This window comes from Podarcis erhardii (assembly GCF_964252035.2).
Source record: "Podarcis erhardii genome assembly, chromosome: 11".
Taxonomy (NCBI): domain Eukaryota; kingdom Metazoa; phylum Chordata; class Lepidosauria; order Squamata; family Lacertidae; genus Podarcis; species Podarcis erhardii.
Genome location: NC_138501.1, coordinates 14922261 through 14923302, shown reverse-complemented (window position 1 = coordinate 14923302; position 1042 = coordinate 14922261).

The window sequence follows — 1042 nt, the reverse complement described above, 5'->3', positions numbered from 1 at the left end:
AGGGGACAAAGCATCTCCTTCCTCTGCCCTGCTCCCAACCACATGTTCAATAATAATCTCCACCTCCGAATGTATCTTTAGCTGTATGTATTTCCCTCTGGGGTATTAAAAACTGGGAAGAAGTTACTACTGAAATGAACAGCCATTAGTCTTATGCACGGGTAAGTAAACGAAGGCCCAGGGGCTGGATCCAGACCAATCGCCTTCTAAATCCAGCACACGGACGGTCTGGGAATCAGTGTGTTTTTACATGAGTAGAATGTGTCCTTTTATTTAAAATGCATCTCTGGGTTATTTGTGGGGCCTGCCTTGTGTTTTTACATGAGTAGAATGTGTGCTTTTATGTAAAATGCATTTCTGGGTTATTTGTGGGGCATAAGAATTTGTTCATCCTCCCCCCCCACCAAATACAGTCTGCCCCCCCACAAGATCTGAGGGACAGTGGACTGGTCCCCTGCTGAAAAAGTTTGCTGACCCCTGGGTCTTATGCTTTGTACAAATGTAGTATAAACACCGACAACTGGGAAACACTGGCCTGCGAGCACTCTAAATTGGAGAACAGCCTTGACCAAAGGTGTCATGAGCTTTGAAGACATTCAAACTCAGGACAAAAGGGAGAAACGTGCTAAGAGGAAGGCACACTTGGCAAACCCTCACTGTGATCAACTCTCGCCTGGAATCCTATGTCCCCACTGTGGAAGGATGTGTGGATCCAGAATTGGCCTCCACAGTCACTTACGGACTCACTGTTAAGACTGTGTTTATGGAAGACAATCTTACTCAGCTACGAGTGATCGCCAAAGAAGACACTTTTACATAGAACTCATTTTAACTCAGTTCTGGACCTACATAGAAATATCACAGGCCTTCAGTAGCCATTGTTTTAGTGTTTTTTTTAAGAATAAGGAAGGAATTTCATCTCACCACAAGCAGCACACTGTGAGCACAAAAATTCTGCCTAATCCCAGAGTATTTTTATTATTATTATTACTTTTCAGCACACTGGAGATCCCAAGTAAATAAATAAGCAGGTCGATCAGGA